General features: G+C 37.5%; 1 long non-coding RNA gene across 1 annotated transcript in view; it reads right to left on the reverse strand.

Annotated features, from left to right (window-relative positions):
• Positions 1 to 5043: 5043 nt before the first annotated feature.
• Positions 5044 to 21786, reverse strand: part of LOC112540737 (uncharacterized) — an 81171-nt gene continuing 64428 nt past the window's right edge. The window contains exon 7 of the long non-coding RNA XR_015796315.1: positions 5044 to 5404. This is a non-coding gene — a long non-coding RNA (uncharacterized LOC112540737). The remainder of the gene's footprint in view (positions 5405 to 21786) is intronic.

The following is a 21786-nucleotide window of genomic DNA, read 5'->3' on the forward strand; positions in this document are numbered from 1 at the left end:
TGTATAGTAACATGGACAGCATATATAAATTTGAAAAATAAATATATAAATAAAATATGCTCTTTCTTGTAAATTACAGAATTGTACAGCAATTTTCTGCAGGTTGTTGCTCCCAACAGTGCTGGGAGCAACACTGAGATGACTTCAGAGCTACTGTGTAAATGTTTTGCAAGCTGTTGTTTTTGTTTTGAAGGTCATCACATAGAATGTCGACTGAAATAGACGGAAGCAAAAATGATGTCCATTTGGTAATAAATCTTGTTGTCATTTGAAGTTCCTCTGTAGTGGCTGCAAAGCAGAGGTGGAGAACGTATGGTCCTCCAGATGTTATTGAAGTAGAAGTCCCAGGAGCTCCAACCAGCATGACCAATAGTATAGGATTCTGGGAGTTTTGGCTCAACATTATTCGAAAACTGCAGATTGCTAACCTCCATTGTGAATATTATAGTGGAACAACAAGGAGAGATCTGGAATAGCCAAAATTATAATGAGACTATAGTGATTTAATATTCTTTTCATAAAGTCTTCCATCTGTCTGCTTAGACCTAATCTGTTCATGCACATCTATTTTCATACTTCTGCCACAAACAGTACTCTGGCATCTAGCTGTGCCAAAACAATTGAGATATTTATTTCAGTGTCCAGATGCTTTAGCCTTATCTCTTTCTCCACATCCTGCAGTTATTCTTCTTCCTATTCTTCCCAACCCAAGATGCAAGATCTCAGATGAAGGATTATTCTCAACTGGATGGAATAGCACAGTGGGGGCAAAGGTGAAAAGAAGCACAAGAGTTTCTTTATTACTTATAATTCACACAATTAAAGAGAGGAATCTTAACTTCTATGCTGTAGGAACATGAATTAATTTTCAAAAGCCATAAATGTTTTTTCTAAAAATACACATTTTGGGGCCACAGATGTTTTCACTGGGGTCCAAGGGCAGGCCAATGACATCATGTCATTCAAATTGGCAAGGCTGTATCTGTTATGTTTCAATTTGTAGTAGTTCTGATTTTTTGGCTTTTATTCGTTTTAGGTGTTCTACCCCTATGCAAAGGTTTAAAAATTGTATTACAGAAATTTCTATGAAATCATACCTCTTCTTTTTGATGAACTGTTACCAAATGTTGGTAGCATAACTGGCAGGGGATGGTGGGGTGTAGTGGCCACCAATGGCCTATGGCTCATTTACATCTCTTTTCTCACCAAATTATAACTCAATTTACTTAGGAGTAGTAAATTGAGCTAATTTGAATTCATTATCAAGCAACCATACATAGCATAACATCTTGAATTACTGCCATAACAGGAAGATGTGCCTTTTAGAATATGCCTCACCTTTAAGTAATAAGCGACATAGAGGCTGTCTGCTGATGAAAGGAGGCAATGCAGCATTATGGAATTCTGCAGGAAGGTCTGCTGACAAGACAGAGTTCCTCGCTAGCATTAAAAATGATTCCGTAATTCCATACCGTACAGATTCAAGTACAATAATGTCACTCTAAAATAGCAAGGCAACTTATCATTTCAGTTAGTGGAAACTGATAAACAGAAGAATTTGTCAAAAAAGACTTTTGGAAATATTTTGTAAACTGCTGAGGGCAGTTTAGATTATATGTGAATTGGCTGCTATGAGCACTGACAATCTGTATGCCCTTCATGAATACTTCAAAATATATAGGACATGGTAGAGATCTAATGAATACCTGAATATTGCAATCCAGATGTATTGCCTATTGAAGTATTCTGTCTTGTCCAGTTATTAACATTTTTCAAGCCATGACTTGTATATTTCACATGACACTTAATGAAGAATTATGGTATTCCAAATTAAACAATTGATTGAAAAAAAAATAGATGTGTCGTTTGCTGTGAATTTCTGTTCCAGATTTCCTAGAAAGTCCTTACACATTCTGCTATAGTAGAATTCCAGCTGAGCTGGAAATAGCATCAAAAAGCACTACACAGGTTGTATATTATAGACTTGTGAAAATATGGGTCAAATGTTACCATTGCTAGTAAAACCAACCTAAAACCTCTGGAAACCACAAGAGAGAAATATTCACTAGATCTGCATTAAGCATTTTCACTTGTCAGTCAAAAGGGAATATTGTAGTCTTAAGAGTAGTGTGAAGGTACAGAGACAAAGTATTCCTGTGTAGAACTAGAATAAAAAGGTAGGATACTTGTCATTAGATTAATAGGAATCACATTTTTAGTTAATATTTAACAGTATTAATAAAAGCTGTAATTGTTAGTTACATGCATAACACCGCTGAATGCAGCATGTCTTAACCAGGCACCCATTAGAATTCTGAAAGTTGAACAGTCAATATACGTGTTAGACACAAACCTGAGGAATTAAGCCAAACACTCATCTAATAAAGGGCTGCCTTGTGACATAAGTGAAGAAGATCTAATCTTACTGAATCCTGCATTAGAAGCAGCTGATGGCATCTTTTTCCCTGCTAAGCAGGCCTTTTTGATAGACAATCTCTCTGAGCCTTACAACTCTGCTACATGATTCAGGATATTGTAGAATTTTATGAGGTAGGTAATTTCAACATGTTAACTTAATTTGCACTTACCAGATCAATACATGGATCTACCAGCAACAGTGTCCACAGGGAAGGCCAGAAAAGACAAGATGGGAAATCACAGCAAGGTAATTGAAGGCTTGCTCCTTTGCACATGCCTGTGGCAATGTATGTACAAAGGTGATGCGGTTTCAGTTACACTGTATGGCCATGACTGCCACCTTGCCTTTTTAAAACCATCCCATCCCACCACAGATACCAGTATGGACCAATATATGTTACTTACTTTTGGTTCTCAGTGATAATAAAAATAGAAGAAACTCAAATGAGTCTCTGGGAGGAGTCAACATTTATCTGAAGATGTGTGTGATTCATCACAATGCTTGCCCATGTGCAATGTTTTATCACTTTGATTGCAATGAATTAGATGTAAACTAAAGAAAGCATTTTTTTTTTTGAGGCAATGTAAATCAATGAATGTCTTTCTGCACACTTGCTGTCACAAAACTATTTATTTATCTATTTATTTCTTGAATTTGTACCCCATCTTAATCAAATGACTCTTGGCGGTTAACAAGATATACAGAAAAAGGATTTAAAACATTCATGGTGGTCATAAAAACTGAATAACAATAGCATAATAATTCAAATATAAAACAGCTCAAAAATAAAAGTAGAGATGGCCCAATGTGGCTAGAATGCCTTCTGGAACAGTTCTCTTTTTAGATCTTTCTGAATGCAGTCAAGAAAGAGCCAGCCTGATCTTGACAAGGAGACTGTTCCAGCAAACCATCACTGCTATCAAGAAGCAGTGCTTCCTGGTCTCAACTTTCTTTAGTTCCCTAAGGTGGGGCACTAGGAACAGTTTCTCTCTTGATAACCCAAAAGGTTTGGCTAATTCTGGTTGGATCAAGTGGTCCGATAGGTATCCAGCTACCAAGTCATAAGCTTTGTAGATCAAACCCAGCACTTTAATTAGCACCTGGATGCTAACTGGTAGGCAGGGTGTAGGTGTAATATGCAGTCAACAGCAGGTGCCATTGCACAGACTACTGTATTTTGGACTTACTGCTGCATGTGAGTGGTCTTTTGAGGCAGCTCCATGTGAAGCACATTGCAGAAATTGTAACTGGGTGATAATAAGGGCATGGATCACCGTACTGAGTTTGCCTTGCACCAGGTGAAGCTGCAACTGGTACACCAGCCAAAGCTGAGCAGAGGCCCTCTAGCCACAGCTTCTACTGCTGCACTAACAGGAGCTTCAAGTCTAGAAGGATCCCCAAATCCTGAACTTGCTCCTTCAGGGGTAATGCTTGCCCATCCAGAGATAATAGTGGTGTTTATGGAGTGGTTTTGATGGACAAACAGTACCTCCATTCAGCCTGTTCTGCCCTATCCAGACCCTGACTGCTTCCAAGCACTGGGAAACAACATCAGAAGCACCATCCCTACAGCCCAGATTGATGATGTGAAATTGCAGATGATACCACACCCCAAACTGGTGTGTCTGATGATCTCACACTGTGTGAGTGTGTGTGTGTGTGTGTGTATCAAACTCAGTCCTGAACTCTGGCTAAAAAGGGTCCAGATAAACACTCCATCTAGGATGCTTTATGGTTGATCTGACACCATTGTCTCAACATCCTTCCCAAAATTGAAGGTTCTTAATTGAATCCATCCTTCCAAATTCCACCCCTGAAGTGACCTGCTCATTTCAGTGCCTGTTCTTCTTGTGGACCAGAAATATTTAAAGCAAATGTCTGCCTTGGTTCTAGGCTGCAGTTTACTCATGTTCAGCTGGATTTTTATGGGTTTTGACAACCTGAAACTGTAGAGCCAGACATGTCTGTTTAAATAAACTTCTACACTCCTGTACTTACTTTTAAAGTGTTCAGGGCTTTCCTATTGAATAATGTGCTATTTCAGTTAAAAGTCATGAAATACTTATGGTATGATGAAAAACACTTTACGTGTTATTATTGTTCTCAAATTCTAAGAGGGAAGGAGAAAAATAAAGACTTTTTGGTGCTGTTTGATTAGTATGAATTATTTTTCAGTCTCTTTCTAATGAGGAATACATCAGAAGTTCAGTTCTAACTCATTATGTGTCTGATTGCAGCACTGAAGTATGCAAATACCTAATGTGAAAACTGCCAAGACCCCAAGTGCACCTCTCCTGATCGCTCAGTATTTGATACATGATCATTGCTACTCACAGTGGGGAGGAAATGAAAAGCTTTCAAATCCTAGGAAGTTATGTCAAAACAGCTTCACAGGACTTTACAGAAAAACATTTCACTTTGGAGAGAAGAAAATTGTACATCCATAAAAAAGCACCATGTATGGAAAAACAAACCAATCAAGTTTGCAAAATGTGCCTGTGCAAGGCCAAAGCTAAATTAAAAAATTGGGATGGAAATTTACATGTAAAAGCCTGAGAGAATAAGAAGAGGGGAGGGGGAGATAAATATACAAAGATGATCCATACGTTTAGAAGGAGTTTACACTTCGAAATGATGAAGCGACAGCAAATAAATAATTCAAATCTTTCAGCCCCATAAATGTTTACCTACATTGTTTCCAGGGGGATGGGGGTGGGGCAGTGTTTTATTATCAATATTTATTTTAAGCAAATCAAATCAAATTGTTTATTACAGCCATAAGGCCAGATACGGTAAAATATCCAATAATAGAACTGTTGCATACATCTCTATATATAAAACAGAAAAGCAATGATTATAATAACATCTAAAGTATTTAATCAGTTTTTCAAACTTGGCAACTTTAAGATGTGTCGACTTCAGCTCCCAGAATTCCCCAGCCAGCATGGTTGGTACAAATAAAATTCCAGTATTCAGGTACACAAGCTGAAAGACATATGATAGGAAAAGGAGATGTTGAAAGAAATATAAAACAAGTAAAAAGAAAACAGGATCTAATATCATAAAGTTCTTACAGTGAATAATGTTGGTATTTTTTTATCATGATTACAGAGAATGGAAATAAAAAATTGCTGGTTGGTCTTTCAGCTGAGTCTGTGGAATGACCTTTCTCTTTCTTTTTCTTCTACAGATAGATAAAATAGCTAATGCCTATTGAACAGAAAAGAAAAGTTAAGAGTAAGAACAGTGTTTAAACATATGGTGTAAACGTAAGATAAAAACCTTAGCTATGAGCGATCTTCACTTCTGTCTCTGTAATCTAAACCTTGTGCAAGTTGTTGCTTTAGTGCTTCTGAGATAATAGCTAAAAGTATGGTTTGCCTGATACCAGGAAGTTGGCTATCTGTGGTTAATGTGGTGCCCTCCAGATCTGTTACAAATCTCATCATTCCTGGCTAACAAATTCTTCCTGGAGAGAAGTAATTAAGAACTGTAATTGAACTGATCTAATTCATCTATCAAATTGATAAAAAGAGTCAAATATATGCGACATGTATGGTGATTTGATAATTCAAATAGGACTGATCAGATTATTCAAATCAAATCTGGCTTAATTCATACCAGTTTAATTAACTCAAGTGTCACAAGTCTGTATTTAATCCCTTCGATTGTGGGCTTTTCTTGACCAGTGTTGATTTGATTTGGACACTGATTTCTCTGTCCTTAAAGCTACAAAAGGGTAACAATTTCAGTCACTTCCAGTCACTTGAAGATGTGCACATGTTGTGCATTGCCTGATTAGTGAAAATAGCTCAGTGTTTGTTGCTCAAAAACAAACGATCACTTTGTCTTGATCATATCAAAACGGAAGTGGTAAAATATGCCCATTCTGATTGTTTTTAAAAGGTCCATGATCATACTTCACTTAATCAATTCATGAAAGCAAATGTAATACATATGATTTTTTTTTAATTGTGAAACTGACTTAAGTTGACAAGCATGTCAATAATAGAACATGAAAACATATTCCTGGTATCCATCTCCTCTTTGGATTATAATGCATCCAACTCAAAGAAGCCGATGCACCTTTCCAAGTCCTGGAGCTGTATTTTATTTATTTTAAAATAATATTATCCATTACTATTTTGAAAGATATACATAGTCCCTGCAGTTTTCTTCGCAAAGTTTTTCAGAAGTGGTTTGCCATTGCCTCCTTCCTAGGGCTGAGAAAGAGTGACTAGCCCAAGATTACCCAGATGGTTTTGTGCCTCAGGTGGGACTAGAACTCAAGGTTTCCCAGTTTCTAGCCATGTACTTTAGCCACTACACCAAACAGGCTCTCTCACCAAAATATATTAATACAATACTATCCTCTAATTCATCCTAAATACTGCTCAATGGGTGCTTAGGCCATCTATATAACATTGCAATAATTTATTATGTGTTTTGTAAAAAGCTGTTTTAAATGCTTAGAACGAGGCCTTAAAATAAGTTGCATAGGGGGAATCCTTAAAAACATCAATATAATATATATGGATAAAACAGTTTTTGTTTGCTTATAGTCTGCCTTGGATGATCTCCGAAAGATAAGTAGGAACGTTATTCTTTGTGTGATAGTCCACCAGGAAATATCAGTCTGTAGGCCAGACTGGGAAGCTGATAAAAATACCTTGGGAGACATAAATGCAAATTGCTTCCATATTGTTGCTAAAGAAAATTACATAAATGTGTCCATGAGGTCTTCAGGAACTGAGCTTCAGTTAAAAGAGATTTTAATTATTGTTATTATTATTCTTTCATTAGCAAATGCTCAGTGATAATGTAATAAGAATACAAATCAAAAACCTTGGTAGTCAAAAACCTATACATTAAATTATGCAGCATAGAAAAGTTTTAAAATGTAAAAAGAACCATTTTGCAGCTATATTTCTTCACCCTACCAATAATTTCTTTGATGGGAATATTAAACGAATAAACTTCTAATTCTGAATATGCAAACTAGGTAGATAGATATACATTTAGCGTATTAACTAACTATTGCCTTCTCCATTGGCAGCCAGACAATGCTTAGTTATTTTTAATGAAACATTGGAAAAATGACCTATTAGGAGACAAAGAATGATAGCATTCCTCCCCCCCCCCATTTAACATACACATAATAATGGGGGCAATAAAAGCAGGGCATATTTCTTTATATAGGGAACAGTTTCACAAAATATGTTCCACTGTCTCAACTTCACTCTGCCACAGTGCTATAATACTTACTCATGTGATATATTCATATAATTAGACTTTTACATTATCGAGGACAGAGCATTAAACTTGGCAAGTGTAAAGAAGGGAAGCTGTTTCAGCAAAAGCATGTGAAAGATATATATGGCCAAATTAAGTTGCTCTACATACCCATTCACAATACTATCAAGAACAGTATTTAGATCTCTCTGAAAACTGGAATCCTATATTTCCTTTTTAATAACTTTATTTGTCTCCTTTTGACCAAATCAAATCATAAACTCTGAAGAGAAATAATAAAGTTGATCTCTATATGGGACTTATCAGCCATATTAATGGGAAAAAATAATGAAACACCAACGCTCTTTTATTGAGACCAACCATTTCTAGGCGCAATCAGTGATCTCCTCATTAATTCTACGCCCAATGAAGCTCTTTTATAGGGGCAACACTAATATTACTTTGGGTTTCATCCATTTCTTTCTGTTCTGTGCAGTACATAGGATTTGATTCCAGAAAGGTGTTCAGACAATGTAGGGCAGTGTTTCTCATCCTTAGCAACTTCAAGATCTGTGGACTTCAACTCCCAGAATTCCCTAGCCAGGATGAGAAACACTGCTGTAGGGCACGAAGACCGAGAGCCAGTGACATGTTAAGGTGTCGAATTAAGAATGAGGAGACTAAGGTTCTAGTCTGTGGCATATCACTGGGTGACTTTGGCCTAGTCATTTTTCCTCAACCCAGTCTACCTCACAGGTAGCTGTTATGAAGAAAAATAGGAGAAGGAAACACTCGGTATATCACCTTGAGCTTTAGGTAGGATATAAATTTAATTAATAAACATGGTGCCTGCCTTCAACTCTTTAAAGCAGCTGCATATTTAAAGCTACCCTCCAAGTGGTGGAAGGTAGTTGTGTGATCCCAGAAAAGGGAGCAGCTGATTTAAAGAGATGCAGAAGGAGTTACATTCATGTCTCTGAGTGCTCCTTAGCAGTTTTTTGGCATCATATCTAAAGAATTGCCCAGTCATACTCTTAGCGCTGCTGGCCAGCCACAAGTCTTAACAATGCTTTCTTTTATGATACTGGAAAAATACATTTCTATGCTGGTCTTGCCAACAAAGCCCAGCATTCAACAACCTAAATATGGTCTTAAGGCTGAGCAGTTTGGTACATACCAGTGAGTCAAACCTTACTTTTAAATTATTCATGAGTGTGGCAGCTAAGGTTGCTTGGCTATGAATGTACGGTGCCAGATTCACATTTACAAGTGCTGGCAAAAGGAATGGCAAGGTTACAAATGCCACTTTTTTTGTGCCAGCCTCCTTTTTCTGGCACCTGTCTATCTCTGTGGCTTTATATCTCTCTCTGCCCACATGCTTCTGTTGCTTCGGCTAATGAACCAGCTAATACAGACTATTGCAGCAGTCCACATCCTTAACATAATTACATTTTTCCAATTACAAAAGAGTCCTTCCTGGGAAGAGCAAAGCTTGCCAACTAGCTATGCCAACAATCAGTCTCTCCCCAAACCTCAGTGATCAGAGACAGCAAGCTACACCTTCCTGTAAAGGCAAGTCAGTGCTCATTCTTCTGAGCGCTGCCTTAAAGACACCCAGTTTTGCCAGTGTGCCTACCCAGCTTGGCATCCAACTGAAGTCAGTGACAAAGTTGTTTTCCCAGGAGAGGCCAAGCTTCCCAACTGGCTGTGTCAATCTTCTTGGCACTGAGAAACCCACTGATCAGAGGCAGAAAAGCACATCAGCTTCAAGGTCAAAGGCAGTGGTTATTTTTCAGTGTCCTCTCAAACCTGATGTCCCAGAAAAGCAAGTGGTAAAGTCAGTACTTTTAAATAATTTTTGAATGTTTATATTTTTAATTTGGAGTATGATGCTTTCTTCTGCATATCTTAGGCTTTGTGTTGGAAAATCTGGGGTTTGCTGTTCTAGCCTTTCCTCATTCCTTCTATCTCTGAAGTGTAGGGTGGAATATTTCAAAAAGGTAAACCTTGAAGGTAACTAACTGAAGGATGATAAAGATAATTTTCTCAAAAGGTCAACCATCCCTGTTATTTTCATCCTCATCTGCCTTAGATGGGAGCTTCCTTGTAATAGTCAATGGACAATTTTTAAAAAATCAAATCTCAAAGAGACTCAATTCAAACTTTTTTTTTTGTCCTTTTATCTTGAATTGAATAATGCAGTCCTCAAGACTCAAATCTCTAGTTCAAATCCAATTAAAGCTAATTTGTCCAGGAGTGCTTACTTTATTTCTCTTCTCAACTGCTACCAATTTTCTGTAATTCAGTGTTTCTTAAACTTTTTTTTCTCACAGGACCCTTTCTCACTTTTAAAAATTATGGAGGACCCCAAAAGATCTTTTGCTTGTATGGATTATGTTTATCAATATCTACTGTATTAAAAATTAAAATTGATGCAGTTGTAGAATATTTATTTATTGAATCAAGTAAAAATAACAATATTAAGCCTATTAGATATTAACATAAAATATTTTTAATGAAAAACCTATATTTTTTAATGAATAAAGAAATTAATGAGAAAAGTCACACTGTTTAAATTTTTGCAAATATCTTCAATATCTGGCTTAATAGAAGATAGTTGGATTTTCATATCTGGTTCTGCATTTAATCTATTGTGATATGTTGTTTTAGTTGAAGCATGTGAAGAAATGAGCCGACCAGAGTCACCCTCTGGGGGAGATGGGTGGCATACAAATTTAAGAAAGAAAGAAAGAAAGAAAGAAAGAAAGAAAGAAAGAAAGAAAGAAAGAAAGAAAGAAAGAAAGAAAGAAAGAAAGAAAGAAAGAAAGAAAGAAAATCTGGCTTCATGCAGATATGTATTTGGAAAAGAAATATTTTGATAGCCTTTTCAGATAATTGTGAATATTCTTCTTTGATACTAAACCAAAACTAATCAACTGGTATTTCTCAAAGGTTGGTTGGAATGTGGAATCTGAAATATCAATGAACTTTTCATATTTGGTTACATTAACACCCAGTGGTCTTGCATTTTAAATGGATTTTTTACCCATGCATGATTTTGTAATATAGTGCTTTGATTATCTGGAAAATATTGGTTCATTGAGTTCTGTAGATATTCTAAATGTTGACACATTTCATTTTGTTGGCCCCACTCCAATGGAACAGTCCAAAACCCACAATATCCTCGCTGGTCCAGGTGTTCCCTTCAGGCTGCCAGCCATCACAATCAAATCAGAACAGTCCATCCAAGTCCTGAATCCCCCAAACAGGGAAGAAGAAGCTACCAAGATGGACCATGTGGCTGGCCAGTTGGTAGCCAAAGGATGCAGGTCGGTTCTCCCGTAGCATCACTACCCACTCCTGTTCTCACTATCCACCTGGGTATCCTCCAGTCAGCCAGGACTCCTACTCCCAGGGCTATAGTCATAGCCACTTCACCGCAGTTAGCCAACCTAGCCCACTGCCATCCTATTCCCAGAGTGGCCCATGAAATGGAGGATAGAAAACAGGAGTGGTCCACTCAACTTCTGCCTCACCACTGCACCTTCAGGGCTGCCAAATACTGCCAGTCAGCTGCACCAAAAACAGCCATATGTGACCCCACCAGGCTCCACCACCAGCCTGCCATGCTGTTCCACACCATTGGAACCGTTGGCTTCTGATTCCAAGTTGCCACCCTCTGCAACCAGCTCACCAATCTGCTGCTACCTCTCAGATAGGTCCAGGCAGGGCTCCACTGTTCCTCTGCTGCTGCTTTTTACAATTGTTTGGTGGGATTTTAATATTGTATAATTTTTCAACATAGTCTGGCAACTAATTCCCCTGAGAGGGTCGAGGGGAACCCCCAGGGTTTCTTGGACCACAGTTTGGGAAACACTACTGTGATTAATGTAAAGTTGTAATTAATTTAACTTTTAAGACTAGTTAAAACAGAAGAGAATAGTTGGGGAGAAGATTTAAGAAACAAGTGTAACTTTACTGTGGATGTACCACATTTTTGCTTTGACCATAATGACTTTCTCTCTTGCTATACTCGTGTGTGGCTTCTAACACATTTCTCGGCATCCATATGCATATCTTGATACCCGCCTTCCTCCCAAATGTGGCAGGCCCATGATATATACTAGAGGTCCCAACTTTTGGGCTGATGAGGTCATCTAACTTTTTAAGAGTATGTTACAAGCTTAATAGCCAAGAAGAGAAGGGACACCTTTCAGGTTCAAACAATGGGTGCCATAGTGAACATGGGCAATTACAAAATAAACATAGGGGGTACAGGGAGCTTGGTGGGGTAGGTAAGAAGGGAGATGATTTTTGGCATGCCAGTGCCATAGGCCCCACACTGAGGATCCCAAATAAAGAAGTGTCCTTCCCTGCTGCTCTTTATGATCCCTAACACTTTTCACAGTATATGAGAGACTCGGAGTCAACCTTGAACCCTGGTGATTCCATCCCTGTAGCTTCTTCCTGCCAAGATTTTTTTCAACTTCTCAGCCTAGCCAAAACCCCAGAGTTTCTAGTAATCCTCCATCCAAATCTTAATAGAATCGAATTTGATTAGTTTCTCACATCAGTCAGAATCAGTTCAGTACTGCCATCCACTGAGGTTCTCTGCATATCCATCAATAGCATTATAGTTCTAGACTGCCTATTATTATTATTTTACAAGCACTTCAAATGAGATGGCATTTCTTCTTTTTAGTCAGATGCATCACAACTCCATCACTCTCCTCATTTACATTGTTAATATCTGCTCTACCTTCCAAAAGCCAGAAAAAACATTATTTTTTACAAGCTTGTTGCTGTAAGATAATTCCTTGTCATTAGTCTTAATTTCTAGGTGCTATTTGATAAAATGGGGAAAAGTGAAGGCAGACATTTTCATTTGATAGGAGCATAACACTCCAATGATGACAGCTCTGCACATCCATAAGTCTTGGATAATTACCAATCACAGTCATTCAGCTTGAGGGGAACAGCGCACAAAGGCATGCCATAAGGACATGTTTGAAGTGGAGACACGACAGACAAATCCAGTGGCCCAGAGGGTGTTCCTATGAAGCTGAACACAAACATAAAGCCATAAGCAAGGAAATGTGAAGGAAGGTTGGATGTATTATTTGTATTCTTTTCTGTATATGTTTCTCAGGACGTGCACTAAGGAGCCTTCTCATCAAAACAATGAGAGGAAAATGCTGCGAGACAAGGCCTGTTTAAAAAGATGAAGAAGAAGATAGCGAAGGAATAGAGAGGGAGAATTCCGAACAGAGGGGTAACAGTAATTGCTGTTTCAGTCAACCATAAGAATATAAAGACTCCTGTTAATCCTACCTCAATTTTTTTTTTTCATTTCTCTGTTAAAGGTTTTCAGAAAGACTGTCTCCCACCTCATCTCCCAAAAGCTTAAACAAAATCAGGTCATACTGTTAAAAATAAAACATTTTTCCAAATATGCATGTAAAATTCTTGGCAATGTTCTTTTAGGACTGCATTAAACAGCTTAAACAAATAACTACAGGATACCAATTAGAAATTGGACCCAGTTTATGCTCTGTATTGTGACTAATCATTTAAGAATTTACTGGATATCCCAATAGCCTATCCCCTTACCTAACTGCACTGAATAGCCTTTTGATAGCCACGGTGATGAACTGATTTTTAAAACTATCATCATATAAACATGTTAAAATGTCACAATTTCTCACTTTTGCAACAAATACCTCATCAATCAATTATGAAATATTCTGTTAAAAAGTCTAAAGAAACTAAAAGTGAATATCGAATGGTTTATAAATAGCTGAATAATAACTGAGAAATCACTGTCTCAACTCACACCTAGTTGCAAACTATGGTGTCATGTTTTGAGAGCAAGCCTAAGTTCAGTGCCTGTATATCCTTAGTTGATATGTGAAAGTCTTTTTGAAAGGCACACCAGGATTGGTAGTTTATAGAGGCCAAACTCCCTTGATGGGTTACCCAGATACATAGACAAGCCTCTTGTACAATGCTCTCTGGATTATCTTACAATACATAGCAGCCTTCTCTATACATGTTGCTCTGACAGGGTCTCAAAATGAGACATCATAAGGTATCTGTGGCATCTCCCTGTACAGGCAGCCCCCAATGCAACTTCACAAATGTATCACCCTGATGCATTGTCAGTGTTATGTCAATAACACCATTCCCTAAATGAAGGAAAGAACATGAAAAACATGGTTTTTCAGATGAAGGAGCAGGGGCAGCCAGAAGAGTGAAGAATAATGGAGAGGGCAGAAAGAGTCTAGTAGCCCCTTCTAACACTAACAATTTTATTTAAGGCATAAGCTTTTGTGGGCTACAGCTCACTTCATCAGATGTATGGAGTGGCTTGACTGATGTGGGGTACATTGGGATGAGGCGGTGGGGGGGGGGAAGGAGAAGACAAGGTAATTATTTAGATGGGCTTCATTGGGCGGTAGATTACAAGCACCTATAAATTAACAGTTGTGATGTATTTAGAACCTGTTGGGTTTGTTAAATCCTTTGGAGATAACCTGAAAGTGCTTGATGTATGTAAGCTCAGATGTCTTTCAGTCAACTGTGCTGGCAAAGTTCCTTGTTCCCAAACTGCTAAATTTGAGAATTGTAATGGAATGTCATGAAACATTAATTACTTTGCTATTACTTCATCCCTATTTTGAGTCCTGCTGTCAGACTTCTGTCCATTGATTCCTTTGCCCAATGTCTGGCCTGTTTGTCCTAGTAGAGTCCAGGAGACATTGCTAGCAGAGGATGGCATATAAGTATTGCATTAGAGAAGAACATGTGAAGATACTTCTAACTTGGTGTGTAAAGTTGTTGGGGCTTTGATGGTACTGTTGGTGTAGATGTGGGGGCAAGTAGACATCTGGGCTCGTGTCAGGGTTTGGTTTCCATATTGGTATAATTATCCTGTTGTTTCTTGTTGCTTGTAAGAATCTGCTTCAGGTAGGTGATTGTCTTTATGCAAGTATGCCACTACATGCCTGGGAAAATTCAGGGCCATTGTCCAGAATGGGTTATAGCTTATTAATGATGCATTTAAGTGGCTTAAGCTGTGAGCCATAAGTGACAACCAGTGGTGTTCTGTGTTTCTGTGTAGGTGGCTTGAGTAGTTAAAGTGCATTTATCAACGATGACAACAACACATTCTTTCTCCCTCTTGCAATAATTAAATAGACTCAAAGATCATTGAAAGAAATATAAAAGCACCCTGAGAATTTCAAACCTACATATGGAATCAATCTTCAATGTGATGATTTCAAACTTTCCCTTGTTTCAGGTTAGTAAAATAATAGTAGTATTCAAGCATGCCTTTGTACCCACCAACTAAAAGATTAAGTTTAAGTATGAGATACAACTGATTTATGGTCTCCTTTCTTCCCTCCAAAGTAGTATGTTGGACTATTTTCCTTCTCTTTTAGTATACTTTATCAGCATTCGTTTTATTATAAAAATCCTATTTCTATTCCTTACAGAAATTTTAAAGTCATTTCACAGCTGAGTGGAACCCTAAACAGAGCTATCTTTGGGTAATGAAGCAGAAAACGACTGCTCCTTAACAAGACTGGTATATGGAGACAAACAGTTCATAAATATCCCATCTGCCACCAAATACTTCTATTTGTGTCTTTCAAATCTAAATGTAATATTTCCTGGTTCTTTACAGAAACAATGTAGAAATACAAAGGCTTTCACATCAGATTGCTGCCTTGACAAGAAAAAGATTCATTCTATAATGTATTGATCCTAATAATCCATAGAGGCACAGTATCAATTCAGTATTTGTGTGGTCTTGATGGCTTCAGGGAGACTACCCTGGTTCAAATTTTGCTGTGCTAAGTATTTTTTATGCAGTCTGACAGCTTTCTCCTGCAACTCAAGAGAAGTGCCACATGGAGTTCTTGTCCTTACTTTAGTGTCAAGGAGCTGAGCAGTAAATGTGAGTGTGATATTTTTCATTATGCAGCTCAACCTCTTTGGTTCCCAGATTTCCTTTAAATCAAACAAAATCTATACAAGCATAACTTTATTTTTTTCAATAATCCAAACACAGCCTGACAGAAAACAATCAGGATCTAAATGAGATGTAATTTAATAATTCTCAGATTTGTGTTAAGGTTAGTAGAAGTCAACCTATTATAATTCATCGTCTTACATTGCAAATACAGTATCATAATCCTGGACCAAAGTTCTTGATTATTTTGAATTATAAAGCACCAAACTTTTTTTTCACAGTATATCAGAACAGCACATCCTGAAAAATGTAGGATACTTACACTTTTTTATAGTATTATTGTGTGTATCATCAAGGATATATTATATATGGAGAGAGAGTAAGAGAGAGAGAGAAAAAGAGAGAGAGAGAATGTTTTTGAGTCCGTGTTAACTCCTGGTGACTGCCTGGACAAGTCCCTGCAGTTTTCTTGGTAGATATTACAGTCTCCTGGATATAAATGGCAGGATGAAAGATTTTGCACACCATTTCCCACTGTGATTTTGGCTTGAACCTGACAGAGGAAAGACCTGCTGTCTGTCCAAGAGGACTGGGCAGGAAACTAGTATTCTAATCAACACACAAATAAGCTAGATTAGAATTAATAAATTAGATTTTCCTCTAGGTAGCAAAGCATCCTCATAAAGTATGTGGAAATCAACAGCAAAAAAAGATTAGAGATTTTCCAGAAAAGGAGTTTATGGAGGATATATGTCCAAGCAGTGGATGAAGAGTGGAGCACTGAAGGTGTTCCAAAGAGAAGAAGAGGAAGAAAAGGGGGATAATTAATTTGATTCTGCATTGTGATTTTTGGCTTCAGAGGAGCTCAGGGAAGGAGAGTGCAGAGAAGTTAAAGATGGAGTTAAATTTACTATATTTCTTTTGTGTATTATGTAGTATGCAAGATGCAAGACATTTGAGTCAATCCAAAAGGACTGAAAAAAGAAGGACTGAAAGCAGAGACTTCCAAAGCTAATCAGGTACATTGTCTGCCAGTAGAAATACACTTGATAGATTATAAGGAGATCACATATAGGGAGACTTGAAGAAGAAGTGAGAATTCTAGAAATTTTGAGAGAAAGAGAAACACTGAAGAATTCTGTTCACCCAAGAAAGTTACAAGTTAGTGTGTCAATCCATTCACCTTAAAAAGAGTATTACAAGTTGATCCAAATTACACAACTGTTTTACAAAAGAAAGGCATCTGGACTTGCAAGTTCTGTGGTACTCTCCAGAACATTCATGTTCAACCAGAAGGCTTTCTTTAACCAATTGATGGAGAGATGTAATGAGTGATTTTGATTAGATTAGGCACAGAAAGTAGTTCAGTGCTGATAATCTTAGGAGTTCCATGCTATCTGAATAGTAGGTGGGCCCATTCTGTATTCTTATCCACAGACTAATACTGAGACAGGGAATATAAAAGATCATCTAGTTCATAATTTATGGGTGAAGTAGAGTCTTTAGATCCAATGCATTTGTGGAAGCTGTTATTTGGATACATATTTAAAGTAATTCATGTATGTCACAGCCATAGTCATTGCAAAAGAAGCTATGACTACCTTTTGTTGCTGGCGGGGCTGAGGTTCACCTAAAAACCACCCACCCACCCACCAAGGTCACATGCATAAGAGTCACCATGACTGACAAATCTTAAATTCCATCCATAAAATAAATGAAAACTGGCATCATATTGTCTGATGATGATGATAAATGTATATGTTGCCTGACCTTAGTAACTCAAGCATATGTACAGGTGACCAGTGCAAATAACACCTGCCATCAAACACTTCATAAGAGTCCCTGAAACTATATGAATTGTGGAAAAAAACCAGCAACAACCCTACTACTGTATGGAGTTTCTTCTTCCTTTATAGTGTTAAACTAAGACACAGTATTCCAAGTGGAATCTGACTAAGGCAGAAGAAAGTGGAATGATTACTTGTCATGACCTGAACCCTCTGCTTCTATTCATACATCCCAAACTAATATTTGCCTTTTTGATTAGCTGCATGACATGGTTGGCTTATGTTCAGCTTGAGATTTACTAAAACACAGAGATCTTTTTCACACTACCTATTGTCAAGCTAGGTCTCTCTCATGTTATATTATTTTGATATATAACTTCAATACCACTCCTTCAAAACTCTGTAATGAGTCTTGAAAAAATACATTCAATATAATTAAAGTTGTGAGTCACAAAACTATATCCCTCCTTTCTACCTTTTCTTTCTCCCATGCAGACATCTTTCATATAAGGAGAGTTTGGAGAGAAATGTCCTTCTTTATTCTAAGAATTGATCTATAAAGTATATAATCATTCTCTGTACACTTCCTGCTTTTATTTAGTATAAGTCTAATAATCAGAATTATTAGAATAATAGATGTCAACAACATTTCTTTTGATTGCATTCTTTGATGTCAGCAGGGAGATTCTTTTTCCACAGTAAAACAACATGAAAACAGCCGTGATCTGGTAAAAAAAAACCCCAAACCACTCACTAAGTCTCTCATGGACTAGAACAAATTAATTAATTGAACTGCTGATGGAATTTAGATTCCATTTGCTTACTGACTGTATTAAATCTCCACTTCTGAATTGTCCCAAGAAGCTCATTCTTCCTATCCCATTGTACTCTGACATGGCCCCAAGTTCGGTAATTTTTACACTAATGCACTCAGTTTCATAATTTTTCTATTAAGTCATGAAGTTCAACCCAGCATGGTTGAGAGAATAATCATAGCCAGCTATAATCATGTACTAAATGGGATTAATGAGTAAATCTACTTCTTCATGTAATTTCATGTTTTACTTGGGTTTGCATGGGTCATTAACATTCATTCAGAGTTTTACTGTGTTCTTTGATGTGTACTAATAATGCTCCTTGTGGTTACACAGAAGAATGATTTCTAAATAGGCCTGCAATAAGAAAAAACCCATAATTAAATCATAATAATTAACGAGGATATTGGCTTGCAGTTTGGATAATACATGCTTGGGAACAGGAGTTTTATTCACATTATGTCTATCAGTTTAGTGGAAATGATTTAAAAAGCATTAATGCTGATAAATCTTCATTTCGAAGAACGTGGGTCTAGCCTGTGCTGTTCCAATTCAAGACCTTCCATGAGTGTCCCCAGTTTGTTGCTCCAGAATGCTGGTATGCTACAAATGTACTGGGTAGTTACACTAAAAAGGAAATTCAGCTGCTTCAGGAAACACCACAGCTAGAAAAGGAGGAGGACAATGGCATTAAGGTCTATCCTTAACATAGAGTGATCCTTGAGGTTATAGCATCATGGAGAACACGTTTTCATATTTCCCCTTTGAAATATGGTAGAAATATAATAAAATTGTCAGGACAAGGCAGCTTTGCAATGAAGATCTGGAAGAGTTTCATTGAGCATCATTTGGAAATGTTTGGGAAACATTTATTTGGGGGATGAGAAACAGGAGTTCAAGATCTCCAGTAATAAGAAGTATGGCTTCTTACTCCAACTCAAATGCAAAGAATTGGTCAGATTCATTTCTCCAGCAATGCTGGAGACAGAGGTACTAAAATCTAATGTTTAATCATGACTATTCTTGAACCAAAGTCTGAATTCATTAGATTAAGAGCTTCTAAGCAAGGATCCATGAATCAAGATGGAGTCCATATCTTTTGCATTCCAGTCAAATCTAATTCTTCTCTCCATGATCTTTTACATCCCCACATTGGCCCATGAACTAAGGCGAACAAACCCAGGGATAACTACAAAATCAATGTCATGTTTTATTTGATCCTTGGTACATACACAGCCCCACTTGGGATATACAGCTCCACTTGGGGTTGGAAAAAAAGGATAGAAAATAGCTCATTTTTACAAGAACATGTGTGAAATGTTTGAATATTTGAAAGATATTCTTTGCTTTTAAAATTAAAGATGTCGTTGAGTTGAGCTTGGTTCCTGGTGATTACACATACATGTCAATATGATTTTCTTGGTAGCAGAGTGAAAGTGATTTGCTACTGTCTTCTTTCAGAATATTTGTTCAACTTTCCAGTCTGTCATACAGTCCTGTATTGCCCTGGTGTTTCATCCCCTCACCAACTCTACTTAGCTTTTGAGTCCAGAGAAGGGTAGTTGGGGGCTGGAACTATTGGTATGACAGGTGCTCCAAAATTTGCAATTAAATTAGCACTGAATTGAGCATCCCTTAACCTAAAAAGAAGAAAAAAAACCCCACTTTTTCTTTCAGTAAAATTGGAAACAGCTCCCTCAATGGAAGAGCATAGTCTAAAGATGTAAAGAGCAGAGCTCTGGGTAAGGAGTGAATGCTGTGAAACTCCTTCCTCCCCTTCCAACCTCCTTGCTGTGCAATGTATAATTTAAACATAGCAGTGAATAACTGAAACCCTGCATGGTATCAGAAAACCTTCAGAATAGTCTACATGGGCATCATAGTAAGATTTTGCTCCATGCTGTGCTTCTTGAGATGCTGATTCTGCAGTATATTCCTCTTTTCCTCTCTTTTTCGGTATACTAATGGCAATACTGACTTGTCTTCTCTTTCCATATCTGAGATGAAAGCAAGAAGGCAAGAAACTAGGCTGGATCTTTTTAGGGATATTTCCAGCACCACCTATTAGTATTCTGGTCACTTATTTGAGCAAGTCATGCCAATTTTCTTTAATTATTGCAATAATGAGAATGCTTTCGTTGATATTTTTGGCAGGCTCAGGACAAAGCAATACAAATGTCATTCTGTATGTTTTGACTTTGCAAGAACAGCTGAAAATAGATCTGAAATAGCATAACTTACTTCAGTTTCACCATGGAGTCAGAAATTATGTTTCCTAGTAATTGTTGTGATATTTAAGTCATGAAATGACGGTGTCAGTTTGAAGCAAAACACGTATTGCTGAATGGAAGCAATACATAAGTCAGTGAAGTGAGCAAAATTGTAGACAGAAATATTATATCAACATACTGAAGATCCTTGATCTGCTCTGATAACACAAATACCACACTGGAGAGAATTCCTGCATGGTTAATGGACTTTTTATGACCTGTTATAACTTACCATATAAATTAATCCTAAAATAATCATCCTTTTTTTTTTCTTCATTTTTATCTCTGCCTCCCCTTCTTTTTCTGATTTCTCTTTGACCAATTTCCCCTTTAAACTCCTAGGGACAGAGACCTGCCTGCTTGTTGGTAACTTGTCTAATGCTGTGTTTTGCAGCATATTGAGGATGGACAGATATAAATGTCCACAATAGGGCAAATACATATTTAAGAGGTATAATTACAGATCTGAGAGCCAGTTTGGTGTAGCAGTTAAGACACAAGGCTAGAAACCCGGAGACCATGAATTCTAGTCCCACCTTATACACAAAGCCAGCTGGGGGACCTTGGGCCAGTCCCTCTCTCTCAGCCCTAAGAAGCAGGCAAGGGCAAACCACTTCTGAAATCTTGCCAAGAAAACTGCAGGGACTTGTCCAGGCAGCCACCAGGAGTCAACATGGACTTGAAGGCACACACATACATACACAAAATTACAGATCTTAGAAAGAAGAGATTGCATTGAGCAGATGTTTGTCCCTGCATATGTAGCAGGGATGGCCACAGGGAATGGTAAACAAAGTCACAATGATAAAAAACATTTTAAAAAGGCAGATCTTTGATTTCACTACCGTAATCACTGTCTTGACTTTTTTAGCCACATCCAGTGAATACCTGTAGCCATTGTTTCACTCTTGTAGTGGTACACAAGCACACCTACACAGAGTACAAGAATTAAGGAAGGAAGTTGTATCTGTATGTGAATTGTCAAGCCTGGAGTGGGGAGTGTGAAGAACCCCTCATAATTTTTGTCAGTGAAATACAATTTTTTGTTTTCTCCTTTTTTAGAAAGGAAAGATTTATGGATATCAGGGTTTAATCAACATAGTTACTCAAAAGGAAGATGATGACACACACCCTTTTCTGAAAAGGAAAATGAAACCAAAAATCTCTTGTCTGACTCCATTACCATCTTCTTGGTGAAACTTAAACAGCCCACTCATATCACATAAAAATTATTTGGGGGAAAAAAAAACATAGTTTCCTTTTCAGGTGACTACATTATCTGCTTTCA

The sequence above is a fragment of the Python bivittatus genome, unplaced genomic scaffold (assembly GCF_059951505.1).
Source record: "Python bivittatus isolate LINGU-HERP-01145 unplaced genomic scaffold, Pbiv_v1 ctg000330_np1212, whole genome shotgun sequence".
In the NCBI taxonomy this organism is placed as follows: domain Eukaryota; kingdom Metazoa; phylum Chordata; class Lepidosauria; order Squamata; family Pythonidae; genus Python; species Python bivittatus.